This window comes from Chroicocephalus ridibundus, chromosome 6, assembly GCF_963924245.1.
Source record: "Chroicocephalus ridibundus chromosome 6, bChrRid1.1, whole genome shotgun sequence".
Lineage (NCBI taxonomy): Eukaryota > Metazoa > Chordata > Aves > Charadriiformes > Laridae > Chroicocephalus > Chroicocephalus ridibundus.
The window spans coordinates 20,008,652-20,024,590 of NC_086289.1; positions in this window are offsets into that span (position 1 = coordinate 20,008,652).

The window sequence follows — 15,939 nt, forward strand, 5'->3', positions numbered from 1 at the left end:
AAGGTCTAGAAGCTGAAGCCAGAGAAATTCAAACTGAAAACAGATTTCCAAGTGTGGAACTGATTAGCCTTTGGAACACATTCCCCAAGAGAGGGGGGGAAAGCCCCGATCCTTCCTATGCCTTTAGATAGGGGCTGAATGCCGTGGTGCTAGCAACATACAGCTTGCTGGGCTCTCAGGAGACGTGGGGTGAGGTTCTCTTTCCTCTGTTACCAATAGGGTCAGATGAGATGAGCTAATGATCCCTCTGGCTTCAGCAATCCATATGGAGAAAGCCCCAGTTCCAAGGGAGCATTCCTCAGTCCATCTGTGATTAATAACACCAGTACATCATCAGCCATCCCAGCACTGCTTGGACCAAGGCTGAGGATGGCTCCTGCTGTTACACAGGAGACAGATTTGGGGTAAAAGGCCTCTATTTCTGGTCACAAAGGTTGCCCTTCAGTTGGAGGGACGGAGGCATAGCAGCGAGAGAAGGCTGCAACCCTGTCCCTGCTCCATGCACCCCCTTGACTCTGGAGGGGGGTGTCTGCTCACATAGGTCCTCTCTGGCAGGAGTGCTCACACTGGTGATCTTTTCTCATAGGAACTCCCTGAGTGACTTCTTTTGTCCCCTTTTACCCCGACCCTTATTTGTCCCTCATTCTCACCTGTCTCTTTGAGGACCTCCTCTTTCCTCTCAACCCCAGTTGCCAAAGCTCAAGTGACAAGTCATCAGCACCTTCCGGCTTCCTCACACTTGTGGTGTGCTCTGATTAGGGCCAGTGGTCTATTTCCAGGGTCTGAAAGAGGCGGTAGGACATTTATTTTCTGTCCTTTGCAGCCACTGTATCAGAGCAGGACCCAGGGCCCTTTAGGAGAGGAGCCACCTGAATGCTGCTGTGGAGCTCTTTGGCTTATGCTCTTGGACTCATTCCCACCTGTGAAGTCTGATCTGTCGTCCCCTGCCTGACACGACACCACCCTTTGGCTCATCAGCGTGTCCTCAGCTCTCATGCCTTCCAGCGCCTCCCTCTACAGCCAGCCGATCCGCACCGTAGCTGCAGAGGAAAAACGGTGACCTGTTACTGCTTCCTTCCCACTGCCAGCAAAGAGTGACCTGAAACATGCGCTGGTGTTGTGAGCTGTCAGAAAGAAGAGGGTGCTTTAGGCTTTCAGCAAACCCAAGCCAGACCACCACGGCTTGAAGTTTAGCACAGTCTGTGGAGAGGTGGAAGAACACAACCTAAGAACAGAAGGAGAGAGGTTTAAAATGCTGCTGTAGCTGACTGAAACCTCCAAAACGTGTGTGATTCTTCCACCCTAAAGATCTGCAATCACTTCCAGCTGCCTAGCATGCCGCATGATTTATTGCAGTGCCTGGAAGAAGATTTTGGCTGTGCTGAAATGTGTTTGTACGTTGCCTGTAAAAACAGCAAATCTGAAGGAAAGACTCTCTGGATGTGGTTCAGAGTGTGTAACAAAACCCAAATCGCCAAGTCCTTCCATACACAGTACCACAGCAATACATAAAATCAATATAAGTTTAACATCTAGCACACGCTATCTGATTGCCTCTGGGCACCAGAGAGACACTTAAAATACTTCAGACTACGCTGTACAATTCCTACGCAAAGGGAAGACTACTTACATGAGCAAATGCCAAGCCCCATTGCATAGCCTGGCCCATGTTTTCTAAATTATGAGCCTTCCCACAGGGCAGAGCACTAGTAAAATAGTTCTGCACAAAATATTTTGAAAAGAAGGAGGAAAAAGAGAGGAAATACTTCTTTCTTTCAAAAGATAAATACTATGAATGCAAACAGGAATCAAACCTTGTATGCCAGATCTACAGCCACAAAAGCAGCTGGGTGGCTACCATCACGCGAAGTACCCACATTCAAAATTAAGGTCCTCATAGTAACTTTCAGTGCTTTCCTCAGCTTGGTTGTCCCACTATTCCTTCTATCTGCCTTATTGCCTGCTAAGCAAACTACCCCGGCCCTGTTACTGAGGGACTGGTACCCTCCCCAGCCCCTTGGGATCTCCAGAGCAGACATCTGGTGGTGCCAAGAAAGGGGGGAGATTTCAGGGGCATTTCCAGAACGTAACTATTGTACAAGCCTGCACTCCCTTACTCTTGCATCCCATCTCCCAGTTTGATTTTCTCTCTGTCCACCGTTATTATCACTGGGACAAGGCCCCACTGTGCAGGAGTTGCACAAACACAAAGTGATAAAGACAAGTCCCTACCTGATAGATTTCATGGTTGAAGATCTGCTCTGCTGGGCTCTGAAGCGAATATACATGCTGCAAGGAATGCAAATCTCTATCTCTTCATTGGGTGTTGGAGAAGCATCACACCAGACACGGGATGTCTTGTCAAGCAAGTAAAGAAGAACAGATCATCTAATGTCACATTCTCCTCTTTCACCATATGCAAGATTCGGTTAACAGAAAGTATTTCAGTTCCTTGGAAGGGCGGAGTAGTGTAAAAAGATAATGCAGAAGTGACAAGGAGAAGCAAGGCCTCCCAGTCATTCAGTTACAAGAGATAAAGCCCGGAGAGGGATGCTCTGCGGGCAGGAGATGGGTAGGTCGGAGCTGCGCAGCTCGCTCTGCACGGTTCCCACGTGGCCGGCTCCCATGTGAGTCTTAGCAGCCCTCACCCCGTGTATCACTGCTTTGGGCACCCAGCCATCCTGGCTCCTCCTCTCCCTCCCCTCCGCTTCCCCTCCCTCCTTCCTCACTTTTAACTACTTAAAGATTTCTCTTTCCTGCTGCCATATTATTTGTTGCTGACTTTGGACATTCTTTACTGCCTTTCATCAGGCTTCCCAGTGCTCACACACTGTGCGTTGGCTTGGCCTGCTCTGCCTTCCGTTTGTGCAAAGACAAAAGCTTTATCTGTTGCCCAGAGACCATGGTGACTTCAGGGATTTCCTGGTGCCAGCACCTAATTGCAAACAAATGAAAGTCCCCAGCTATGTCCCCAGCAATACTGCGTCTTCAGTGGGAGGGCCTGATTCTGCTCGCTCTGCACTGCGGGAGTAGGGAAATGCTCGTGATTTACAGCAGTGTGTCTCAGAGTGCCTTCTGGCCTTCAGCAATCTAGCTGCCTTGGAAGAGAAGGCATGAAAGCCACACGATGCTCGTGACGTGAATATCTCAAATGTCTGCTTTCCCTTAACGTCAATGAATAAAGGGTAGTTGATTGCAATGAGCAACTTGGACGCTCTTCAGAAAATCCTCACAGAGCACAGAAGCGAACGGCACAACGTTTCCACTCCTTTTCTGCCTCTCTCTGAAACCCACAAAGGGACCATGGCTCCGTGACAAGGACAGCCAGAGAGAGGCATACGGAGCAGGGCATCAGGCTGGAAGCGTGTGGCTCACATGCCGCGCACAGACGCTCCTCTGCCCAGCACCCAGAGCTGCTTGAGAATTAGAATTTCAATGAGGAGAAAGAGGGAGAGATTCCCAATACTCTGACATTTTTTTTATTATAAGCAGGACAGAAAAAGTCTGAATATCATGTTTTCTAATGGAATGGACAGTTTGGAAAGGATTCAATCAGGAAATGACAAAGTCATTTGTTCTGCTCAAATCGACAGAGGCTTGGATTTGCTTACATATCATACTGACTCATAGGAGTTGTAGTTCCAGCAGGCCACACCATCCTGGGTTTTCCAGGCTAGTCTACATCTCCTGTGCTGCATTGCTGTTGTGGCCCATCTATGACTTATTGGAACATCTCAGCCAAAGGGGTTTCATGAGGTTTATTGTTTCTCCATAGCACCTAAATTATAAAAGATACTGAGAGCATGAGGAAGAGTCTGGGAACTTGGACAAACACTGAGCAGGTTGAAATCTTTTCATCAGGATTTTTGCCCCCAGCAGAGAGTACAAAAATTTCTGCAAACTTCCCCTGAAAAACTTCAGTTTCATAGAATCATAGGGGTGGAAGGGACCTCTGGAGATCATCTAGTCCAACCCCCCTGCCAGAGCAGGGTCACCTACAGCAGGTTGCACAGGAACATGTCCAGGTGGGTTTTGAATGTCTCCAGAGCTGGACACTCCACCACCTCTCTGGGCAGCCTGTTCAGTGCTCTGCCACCCTCAAAGTAAAGAAGTTCCTCCTCATGTTTAGGTGGAACTTCCTATGCTCAAGTTTGTGCCCATTACCTCTTGTCCTGTCCTCGGCACCACTGAAAGGAGCCTGGCCCCATCCTCCTGACACCCACCCTTTAAGTATTTATAAGTGTTGATGAGATCCCCCCTCAGTCGTCTTTTTTCCAGACTGAAGAGACCCAAATCCCTCAGTCTTTCTTCATAAGAGAGGTGTTCCAGTCCCCTAATCATCTTGGTAGCTCTCTGCTGCACCCTCTCCAGGAGTTCCCTGTCCCTCTTGAACTGGGGAGCCCACAGCTGGACACAGTACTCCAGGTGCGGCCTCACCAAGGCAGAGTAAAGGGGGAGGATGACCTCCCTCGACCTGCTGGCCACACTCTTCTTGATGGACCCAGTTTCATGAAAACTACTTTTAAGTGCGCAAATACTCTGGCAGAAAATTCTCAATTGCCTCTAAATTTTCTGACAAGTTATCACTTAGCTGCTATTCCTTATTTTATTTGCCACTCTTCAGCTTATTCAACTTCACTGGGAAATCATTCTCGGCTATTGATCGGGAGATAAACAATCCCAAGTCCTGCCAGCGTTATTTCTTCTCAAGCGCCTCCTTCCCCTTGGAGGGCTTCCCAAACTTCATATGAAGTGCACACTCCACATGAAGAAATCACTCCTGGGGCCTGTCCCACTCTTCCACCTCTGTCCCACGGCACCTGCATGTGCTTATTCTGTGGGTCTGCACAGGCTCACCCCAAACAGGAATCCCACCGTCCTTGTGAGGGCAGGTAGCAGAAAGAGGAGAGGGGGGATTATTCTTGCCTGTTCTCTAACAAACAGATCTGGATAAAAATTTTTTTGTCAGACTGATTTTCTTGGAATCCAAACATTCAGTGGGAACATGGCCATGCTGGTTAAACTTTAGTGGGAAAGTCCAAATGCTCTGAGGTGACTTTTTCATTCACTCTCAATAGTGCTCAATTGTTTCATTTTCTTAATATTGAAACCTGTCGTCCTGATAAGGTAAAATGGCTTGTTTTGACTTCACTATTTCAAATATGATCTAATAATGTAACACAACAGGGCAACATCAAAAGTAGATGGTTTTATCTTTTTGAAATTAAATATAATCCCAAATCAAATAATTTTTGTGGAAAAGGTCTTCCTGCAAGAAGTTATGATATTCTTACTTCCCCTGAGCCAACCAGTAATGGAAACAAATGGCAAAACATCAGCAGTTCTCAGGAAAAAGAGATTTCTTTTTTTTTTTTTTTTTTCCCCCGCTCCTAGCAGCCTCTCAAGACCTTGGTTTGGGAGAGAGGAGCTTAAGGGGAACAGAAGAAGAATTTTTGCACCCAGCCATACCATAGCATTGCCGTGCTGCTGGCCCCTGTCCCCAGCAGCAGGGAGCCTTAGTGGTTAGAAGGTGGAGGTGTGGGGGTGCCCAACAATGATGCTCTGGCAACATCAGTGCCTGAAAACCGTGGAAAGCAGCGTGTGCAGCAGCCAACCTGGACGAGTCTTTTATGTACGTTTCCCTTTGGGGGCTGTTGTGCAATGGATTTGAATTAGGCTCAAGATATGAATCTATAAATGTGGTATTTTTGGTCATGCTGCCTGTTTCATATTAAACCTCTGCAGCTTGCCTCTTTCTCTTTTTTTTCGCTTTAGCAGCTGTGCAGGGTGCAGAGCACTGCCTCAACATCACCCAAAAAAAAAGTAGGAGAGTCAGGGGAGGAGAGCAAAGGTGCGACCTTTTCCTACCGGCACAATATTTGGGGCCTCAGTGGTGGGTGAACTGAAAGAGCAGAGAGATGTTAATCTGAGGAAAAAGGCAAAATCTCAGATTCTAAATCTTGTCCATGTTAGAAATAAGGAAGAGCATCTTACAGACGAAAAATGAGAGAGACGATTTCTGGTTTTCTCTGGGTCTGGGGCAGGAGTCCATGTTCAGATGTGCACAGTACACCCGTGACCTCTAGTCCTTCTTGGTCTGTACAATCAGGACCCAGACCACCACAGAAGCAAGTACTGCGCAAGAAGACAGACATTCCAGTCCCTGGTAGGTGGGTTGGGTTTTTTTCCCCCATCTCTGGCACAAAATTTCACCACAACCAAAGGTGAAGATAGAGTTTTTAATGCAATTTTATTCCAAACTGAGAACAATCTATTCTTTTACCTTACCTGTCTCCTGAATCAGATATATCTGTGAAACTGCTTTGAAAGCGTCATATCTGTATAAGAAATCGATCTAATTCTTGACTTTTTAACACAGAGAGCTGTCTCTAGCACAACTGCGTGCTTTTGCTCATTGCACACACCTGTCTCTGTAAAAGCAGGATCAGGTCCAAATGACTGCAAGTTATTTTGTCCACCTAGAAAAAAAGATTAAAAAAGGGGGGGCTAAATAGTTTCAGGTATGTGGATTTAATAACATGAAGAACAAAGTCTGTGGAGTTATTTTGGATTTTTACTGTATAACCAGTACTAGAACTTGGCCAAGTATCCTCCCCTTGGACTTCTCATCATTTCATTTTACTAGTTACTTAGGACCTGTGGATCCTAACTCTTTGAACATTTGCCTTCAGAGGAATTAAATTAGATTATTGGTAGCTTTCATCCTGCAGTCCCAGTTGCTCAGACTTTGGCAAATGTCCTACTGAGGAGCAACCTTTGGGACAGAAATGCAGAGAAGGCTGAGACAAAACCCATGCTAATACACCATAACGAGTAACAAACCAAACCATCAGAGCTGGAAGGCTTGCTGTTTCCCAAACGCAGAGATGTGCCTGTTGTCCGTGGGTCAGGTATGTGCTGCCACACACCTCCCTCAGCAGTAGGAGCAGTGCTCGGTCCTGAAACTTCCTCGGTAGATTGTACAGCAAAATATCCCAATGCCTGGAAGATTGTGAGGGGGAGGTTGTATATTTTGGTGGGGTTTTTTGTTTGTTTCGGTTCTTTTTTTTTTTTTTTTTTTAAAATAAGGGAGCATTTTGATATAGAAAGGAGGAATTTCTAGGCAGGTGCTGCTGGACTGCAGTTACAGAAGACTCACTTCTGAGGGGATGGAATTTGCTTAGGTGGATAGCCCAAGCCATCCGGGATGTACAAGAGCACTTTGCTCTCACCCTGTTTCTCTCAGAGGCTGCATCTTCAGTAAAATGGTAAGTTAGGTGCTAAATCTCTCTGCTTTGCCTCATTAATTCTAATTACCCTTATTGCTCTGCTCACAAGAGTTTCTAGAGAAGATGGGATCTGTTTTTCTAATGCTTTGTCCAAACTTGCATGAGCAAATCACTTTAAAGAATTGTTTAAGGAAGCTATTTAGGAAAATTCCGATAGAAATGAAGTGTTGCGTGACCCCTTCAGTGACCAGCACTCCCCAGTGCTGCAGGGCAGCGGAAGACTGTGCTCCCCTCAGAGATGTCTTCTCCTGGAAGCTGGCCAAGAACTGGGTAGGAGCAGCCAGGGCCTTTTGGCAAGGTTTCTGCCGATCCTTCACAACTGTGCAGAGATAAATCAGCAAAGCTGCCTTTGGTAGAGACCAAAGCACCCTGCTTCAGAGGGGGCAGATTGCAGCTGCAATCCAAGAGAGGTCTCCTACTGGAGGCTTACCCACCAACTCCTTCTGGACCATTCCCTGTCACCAGGAGGTGTTGCTGCAAAAGGGTGATGCTGCAGGAGCGGCAGTCAGTTGAGCTAGCTGGCAGGGCCAGGTGAGCTGACGAGACTCCTTTCTTTGCTGAGTCACCACACAGTTAGTAAGCTCTGAAAGTCTCCTTTACTTATTTCCAGTGGGATGGAACGACGCTTCCCTTTCCTTTTAAAGAACTACCCAAATGCTTGTGTTATGAAGTGGCTGTTGAATTTGAAACGAGTCAGGAACTGACACACTCAGCACAGCCCATCAGCTGGGGACAGTCCATTTCCTGCTTGCTGAAAGCCAGGGAATATTTACAACTTTGTGTTGTTTTTTGTTTTTTTTTTTTTCCCAAGCAGCAAAAAAACTGAACAACGTTACAACAGTGTGGTTGGTTGCTCTGCTAAAATTTATTTGTAATGTCACCTGCTTGCAAGTGCTGCCATACCAGAAGGGGCCCAGATTCAAACCAGGAGGCAAATTAAAGGTGCAGGATTGGGTCCAGGGCACAAAAATGGAGGCCAGCCCCTCTCTTTGCTATCATGAGTGCAAGCATCCCTGCAGGGAGCCCAAACTAAGCACTGCAGAGCAAAGGATACAGCAGCCCAGAGAGGGCAGCACCTTAGGTATGCAAAACAAAACAAAACGAAACACAAAGGTGAGGAATTCCCAGAACTTGGACTTTCCTGAGAAGAACAAGGAGCAGCGAAAGCGGAGAAGCTTCCCACTGCAATGAGTGGAGGCCTGGGGACTCTGGACCTCCTCTTCTATTGCACTGTCTGCAGGGAGCAACACTTGCAAGACTTGCATCTGGCTTCCAGGTGCTGGTGATCGTTCCTGGTGAGGTCCGAGTTCCTGTGCAGATTTCAGCGCAGGCCCAGGTGCCTCAGTTTCTCACAACAGGCATCTCCCTCTGAGACCCAACCTGGGATGAGGAGCCACCCAAAACTCCCCTTCCATCTGCTCCCCTGCATAGCCACAACCCACACAGCGGTGAGACTGTGACAGCTGCAGCAAATTCAGAGGGGAACCCAGTTAGCAGGTGCTGCACCATGAGTGGGAGATGATGAGAGAGAAGTGGGAGAGCAAAGAGCCGAGCTGGTTGAAGCAGACACATGAACTGAAATCACCTGCCTTTTCATTTGGTGCTTCGGTTTTCAAGTCACCCTGTAGCTTCGGTTCAGTTCATTCTTGATTCAGCCAGCTGGCACGCTATGAATGTTAAGAAAACAAACCTAATCAAGAAGCAGGCCTGAGTTTACTGCTCTGAAATTCGCACATATGTATGTAAATTTAAGCAAGGCCACTGCATGCTTCAACACTTGCTGCCCACTCAGTTGCAAAGAAACAGGAAGCCATAATTATGCCAAACATTTTTCCTAAGTAAAATGTGTGTATAAGAGCCATATGTGTATCCATACATACATAAATGTGCGTGTATACATATATTTGCATGTGTATATAGTCATACATATAATCCATTTTACATGTGTACAGAAGGTGTGTGTAAAAGGCAGCCAGCAACCTAACAGGGCAATAAAATTGCACCCTGGGTGCTCCAGCTAGAAAGCAGAGAGAATTTTATTAAATCTGCTATTGAGCTTGGCATGTAAATCAACCCTCTACCTAGTACTACCCATAATATTAATCAAGAAATGGCACTGCAGAGAAATTTGAGAGTGTTTGGAAGTTTCCAGTCCTTGGAAGAGACACATGAGATGAATATTAGCCCCTCCAGCGGGAGCATAGAGGAGACTGTAAACGCCCAGGCAGAGCCGTGCTAGGGATCTGTTGGAAATCAACGCTTTTTCTCATTGGGAAATGGAGTTGTGTGAAGATCGAAGCCTTTTGAGGAAACAGATTGATTTTGGCAGCGTCTCGCCTTTGGGAAAAGTGAAGTGAAATGGCTTGCTTGGAATCGGCAGGCGTATCCCATCCACGCCAGTCATTCAGTGCCTCACGCAGCTTTCTCTCTCGAGAGACATTGCGCCGAGGCTGTGATGGGGGGATTACACTGCGGACCGGGAGGGGGAGGCTGCCTGAGACTGAATTCAGTATGAGCGGGGCTGGGGAACTGCAAATCATCGCCAGGTCTTGCTGCAGAACAGGCAGAGAGCATCTTGTCAGCCAACAGCAAATAGCTCCCCGTTGCTGAAAAGGGCTCTTCAGTTGACCTCTCATTCTCCATCATTGCTTTTCCTCACGGTTGTGGATGAAACAGTGTGGAAAATACCAGAATTGCCTGAGGGAGTTTGCATTTCTCAGTTAGGCTCTAGCTGATAAGGCATTTGGAAGAATTGTGTTATCCATGCAAGAATATTTTTTGGGGAAAGGCTCACTTACTTAGTTTAGAAATAAACAGGTGTTACAGGAGGCCATTGTTTTACAAACCCGTGAGCCCTGAATTGCTAGCAAACGTACTAATTAGACTCTGAGATAGTTTGTGTTTAAGGAGCAAGCACCACCTACCAGCAGGACTCTGTGTGAGCAAAGAACTACTGAGCTGTTGCCATATTTTGGCTAAGCTGCACTCAGTTGTTGTTTCCCAGGTTAGCCTGGTCATCCTGATGAAGTTCACACCAGCAGAACCAGATTCAGGCACAGTTTCAGTACAGCCGGACCAAAGAGGTGCTCAGCAGACTATATTCTACTTCCAGCTCTGGCCTGCCCCACTTGTGTGCTAAATAGCATTGCTTGCCATCTTTCTACCATTCCTTCATCCTTCCTCTGTTACAGGATCACCCCAACTGCTCTGAAACCCTTCATCTCCCTGACATTCTCCTTCCATTTTGGACTGCAGGCTGCTCTGCAAGAGAAAGGAGGAGAGAAGGAGCTGGAGAGAGAGTTATAGCATGTAACACATACTTACAAACCTGCTGTCGTATAGATGCTGCCAAGTGGGCTGGGACATGACGTGTAACAGCCAGGGCTCTGCTGTGTCACCCCCAGTCACTGTCTGTGATTTCTTCTCCTCTGGGGTCACTACGTGTTGGCAACAGCCCCTCTACATCTGTCCCTCAGTGCTGCAGGGTGACAGTTGTCTTTTTTTTTTAATGAACGCTACCAAAGCACAGAGGGATTGAAATTAGCCACATGTTGGCTGAATCCAGTCAACAGTTTCAGATGAAAAAAATGAAGCAAGCCTCAAAAGTACTCCAGCATTTCAGTGCCATTTTAAAATTAAAGTGCTTTGATTTTTCCTTTTAAAGGAACGTTCCTTGTCTAAAAGTTAATTGACTCAGTAAGATAATTCAAGACAAACAAATGATTCTGTGTTGATAATCCATTCTTTTCCTCTTTTTTTATTGTTCTATTAAAGAAGTTCAGCTCAGTCCAAATCAATTGTCTCATTCCTTCCCTAAGTTTCCTAACTCACCTACCAAAAAGTCAGTCTCTTCCCAGCTCCTTTTCATCCACACTCTCAGTCTCAGTCATCCATATGCTCAGCCTCTTCCTGATCTTACCATTTACTGTTTATCAAGGCTGAATGACTGGACCGCTTTTTTCCTTCTTTGATGAATGTGTTCCTTCACCATCAACCTCCTTGCTTTCCTCCAATGATTGTTTCTAAGGCTCAAGCCTTTTCAGTATCCCTGCTCTAAGTCAGACATCAAGCACGTGTAAGAGCCCATGCTAGGGCAGAGTGTGTCTTCAGGACTGGTCATTCACAGAAGGTCCTTTATTGTGAGTATGATAATGACCAGGTCCTCAACTGCTGTAAGCTGGAACAGCCCCGATACCTTCACATGGGTCTGAGGTGTTTTATGTTCCCCTGAAGAGATGGTTCATCCAGAAAGACCACAAGATACTTTACAGAGGGAGAGCTAAGGGTCACTTTGCCTGTGGCTGATGTGTAACCAGCTTCGTTCTGTTATGTCTATCACTTTTATTAGACTTGGTTTCCTTACAGCCAAACCTCTTGCAAGCCTCCTATTTGGGTAATCTGCTCTTCATCACCTGGTGTATTTCAATCCACATATTTACATGATTGGGGCTATGTGAGAAATAAGATACACATCACCCCACATCTGTACTCCCACTCTGGAAAATATTTCACTGCTGGGCTGTCAGGAATCGTTACAAACCTGAGGAACCAATACCCTCATATGAATGTCTTAAACTTGCCTCCAGGACCAGAGATGATGTATGAGCTGTGTTAGGCTCTCTGCTTTCCCCTGTGCTCAGAAATGCAATTCCTTTCTGGGAAGCAGGATGCTTATTCCTGCAGAAGTCTAAACACATCTGCATTCAAGGAGCAGAGAGAGATAAACCCCTGAGCCTCCCACCACTGAGGTTCTCCACCGGCTGTGGGACACAAAGCACTCCAACAGAGGCATGACCGTGCGAATGGTGCTCCCAGTCAGGGAGGGAATAGGCACTAGTGACTCTCTCCTGGCTCGATGAATGGCATCTCACTTGCAGTGCGGTCCTGCGGGCTGGGGAGGACTGTGCTCATCCTCCTGCTGGCAGCGGCTGAGCTTATATGGCAAGTTGTGATGGTGTCACCCACCGGTGCCGACAAGTGTCCAGCACTCACTCACTCCACAGCTACTGGTACACACCAGGATGCCTCCCAGGGCCTGTCTGCAGTCCTTCTCTTTACCTCCTGGGTAAAATAGGGATGACAGCATGTCCTCACCTCACAAAAGTATTAGGAAGATAAATGTCCTAATGCGAGAATGCTAAAGCCCATGTGAATACTTCAAATAGATGCTGCTTCTGCTGAGATCCAATTAAGCAAGACATGAAAATCCTGTGGATGTCTTTTAAATGCACAAAGCCAGTTTTTAAATTTTTGCTTTTGTTTTTCCTGTTCCTTTTGATGGGTAAAATCCATCCCAACAATTTTTTCTTCTGACAATTTTGTTTAAACAAGAAGGAGGTGGAAAAAGGTAAATAGCAGTGAGAGAAGACAGAATATTTCCCTGCTTGGTTAGCCCTCAGTGGCCCTTTCTTCACCAGGAAGAAACTGTAGAGAGGAAGCTTCAAAGTAAGTAGTATTTTCAATAGAATTTGGATAATTATTTTCTTGGGAGAAGGGGAAAAATCCATAAAAGAAAAAATAATTCATAAAAATGCTTTATCAGAAAATGACCGCTAGCCACGGGAACTCTTCAGGGATGCCTGCTGTGGGTAGCCCAGGGCTGCAGTGCCTGCAGGCTCTCCCTCAGCCTCGGTGGCCTCGCAGCTGGCTGGCAGGCGCTGTGGTGGGACGCCTCTGGCCAGGGGGCTGCACGTGCCCCCGCGGCAGTGAGGGTGTCTAAGGGAGAGCTCTTCCCTGCCAAGACTCTCCTGAGCCCCTGCAACCACCAGCACACCTCCGCCAGCACCCACACCTCCTCCTCCTCACCACGCACCACTTCCAGGGGTGAAAGAAAAGAAAAAGGGAGTGACTTAAGAGGGGTTCAGACACGGGCACCCTCATTTTCCTATCAGCACATGAAATCCAAGCCCTCTTTTCTCTGTGTTTACTGCCCATTTGAAAGGGTTTCCCTGTTTTATGTCAGCTCACGGGTGACACAATGTCACATTCAGAATTAATGAGGCCGGTGAGGCCGGGAGAATGTCATTAGACTAAATGCAAATGCAGTGCTCAGAACCAGCCCAGACCTTTGCCCCAATGCCAAATGAATTCAAGGCTAAAACTTGGATGCAAATAGCCCAGGGCATGACCCAATTCTGGTTCAGACTAAATCCAGACCTTGAACTTGAGAAAACTTTGTTAGTTTTTTACTTTTAATTTTCATGCACTACTTAGTTTCTGTCTGTATGCCAGATATGAAAAAAGAAATGCAGAAATACTGCAAAGGAGGTCATTCTTCAGCTCCCACCAGTCAGACCAGAAGGGGAAGCGGCTAAAAAGTCTAGATGTGTTTGAAAGACTTCCAGCATTCATTTACAGACTCCCGAAACCTGGATCAATTCCCAACGATCATCCAATCTGCTAAGTCTTTCATGCAAATTGATCTCAGCAAGGTCTACTCCATCACATGAAAAGACACCCTATCTTTTGTCTGAATGATGTCTCTTAGGGCTGAAACAATAAGGAATGGAAATAAATAGTCTCAGGGAACTGTGGATGGGTTTTTTTACCTGACAAACTGCCTCTGAAATGAACTCAAAGCGGCCGTAGCCCTCACCCAGTCCACAGCTTCGCTTACGGCGTAGGTGGGAAGAGGCCAGATTTTCCAGGTTCGACATAATTCGCCTTTTATTTCTGCATTCTGAAATGGAGCAAAAGCCAAAACAAACAAGCAGAAGAAAAGAAATACTGAAAAGGAAAGACGGTCCAATGCAGTTTTTCTAGACATAAAAGTTCCTGATGATACATTTTGGCCAAACGTTTCAGTTTCAAAATGCCAGTTTTCAAAAAGGAAAACGGAAATAACTGCCATGCATCTTCTGTGACCTTTTATTTGCTATAAAATTATCAGGGTTAAACTTAATTTTTCCTTCCGGTTGCTGATTTCATTTGATGCCTTTCTTTTCCTCTTCTTAGGCAGCCTTAGTACTTTTTGTGTTGAAACCTTTATGTTTGCCTTGCCAACAGAATTTCTTTGCTTCCCCACACAGAGATTTCCATTGCTGGCCCAGGGATGAGCATATGATCCCTGAGTTCCCAGAGCATCCGCAATTCCTACTGACCTCAGCATCTTCACTGAAACGAAACTGCAAAATTCAGAATTAAAGGGAGATTCAGATTTCAGCTATCCTGTTCGGAACACGGGCTGACTTTTAAAAGTGTACAAAAGGCAGGATGGGGCATAGAGCTCTCAGCGTCTAGATACCAGGCTGTACTAGCTTTGCCTAGTACTGCCCTCCATAAAGAAATCCTGTATCCAGGGACCTGTTAAATGAATAACTCACTGCACAAGCAAGCAGGTTCTCTCTGAAAGCTCTGCACAAAGCTTGCATCTGTACATATCTTTCTTTTTCTGGGGTCTGCTTTTATTCCTGATGGCTTGTTGCCAGGGCAGGGTTTACTAGTGAAATTCACATGGGAGTAGTTTTGAAAGCCTAAAAATCAATCATGACTTTAAGCTTTTTTTCCCCCTTTTCTGTAGGAATAACACCCCTCCACCACCCTCCCTTCTCCCCAGTTTGCATTGCTCTGGTAAGTTATTTATCAATAAAAATTCCACAGCCAACACATAATTGGATTTCTATAAAAGCTTTCAAAACTGAGCTGCACTGAGTTGCAAGAGGCTGACAATTAACTTGACAGAGGAGTTAGCACTTCCAGCTTTGCATCTGTTTCCACTGCCTGCTTCTTTCAGAGCAATCATTTTCTCATTTTATTCTGGTTATGGAAGGAGCAGGTGAAAACAAATCACAGTTCCTTTAGCGGCCAGCTCTGGTGGTTGGTTGATACTTGGAGTGCCAGCAAAATAATGTGCTGGGAAATAATGCTACTGGCAACGGCTTTCAAACTGATGCTTAACGGGGGAAAGGGTTTGGGGTAAGAGAAGGACACACAACAGGATTTTAAGGATTCTCTATTTAAGGATACACCTCTGGATAATCCATAGTCACAGGCGAGATGGGCCATGGAAGCTGGGAGATACAAACGGTTTGGGTTTTACTCCCAGTGGTAACACTGATTTGAACAAGAGTGGCTTCCCTCTGATGAACAGCGCAAAGCACAGCCGCAGAGCACTGCATCCTTGCATCTGCCTCCACAGGTGTTCCCGCAGCACAGGACAGGCATCCAAACCACTCAAGCCAGCTAGCCAGCGAAATCAGATCAAGCAACAACAAATACCTGTCCAGGTTGCTTTCTTCTCCTTTCCTTCACTCTGTCTTTTCAAGCCTTTGTATTGCAGGGGCAGAGGAGGCTACACTCTTCCCTGAGGCAGGTGAGTGATGGAGATGCAGATGGAGATGGATGCAGATGGATGGCACCGGGAGGGAGTCTGACTGCCCTCTCCTCCCCCAAGGTCCCTTCCCACACCATTGTCCCAAGGGGCTGTGCATGGCCCAAGGGCAAAGGTTCCCAAGCAGGGGGATTTGTACCACTAAGGTACACAGACGATCCTGACTGGGACTGGTGTATGGCTAGCGAAAGGCAGGGTATCACTAGCTCACTGGCAGTGCTTGTCATCAGCATCACAGCCAAGTGACATTAATGTCACCACCCCATAGGGCCCAGCACAAGAAGACGGGGGTCCTCCCCTGCTAAGATGTGCAATGAGCTT